Below are 693 nucleotides of genomic sequence, written 5' to 3' on the forward strand. Positions count from 1 at the left end.
ATAGATATATATAAAACAAATGACGGTGACGGAAAATGGAATTCACAACAATCTTTATACATCACACCGGTCGTTTCGACCCATTATATACTGTGTTAGTACTCAATATTTATATACACGAATGTACTCTTGCTTCCCGTGGCAATGATAATAAAAATTTCTGAAATGTTTTTTTTTTTTTTTTTGAACGAACCGTTAGGCATATAATATCTGTCTGAGGAATATAGTTAGAATACAATGCGAAATTGATAATAAAACTTGGTCATAAATACGCCTTCTCTAAATTACATTCTAGAATAGCGATGTGCATTTGGCAACGATTCTTAGATAACTGAAAAATCTCGCCACTCTTTTACGTCTGAAATTGTATATATTTGTGTGAGTATGTTGAAGTCTTTGTATGTTGCGTATAGTTGTAAGAACAAATATGCGTCTGTGTGTCTGTGTGTAGACATATATATATGTGTGTGTGTAGGCCTATATGTACGTGTGTCTACATATATATATTTATATACGTGCATGCATATTTTATATGTATATGTCTACATATATATTTTTATGCGTGTGTGTCTATATTTATGCAGGTGTATATTTGTATACGTATATTTGGAAACTATATATATATATATATATAGTTTCCAAATATACGTATACAATTTTAGGGTAAGTATTTATATATATATATATATATAT

This window comes from Octopus bimaculoides, chromosome 9 (genome assembly GCF_001194135.2).
Source record: "Octopus bimaculoides isolate UCB-OBI-ISO-001 chromosome 9, ASM119413v2, whole genome shotgun sequence".
NCBI classification, from domain to species: domain Eukaryota; kingdom Metazoa; phylum Mollusca; class Cephalopoda; order Octopoda; family Octopodidae; genus Octopus; species Octopus bimaculoides.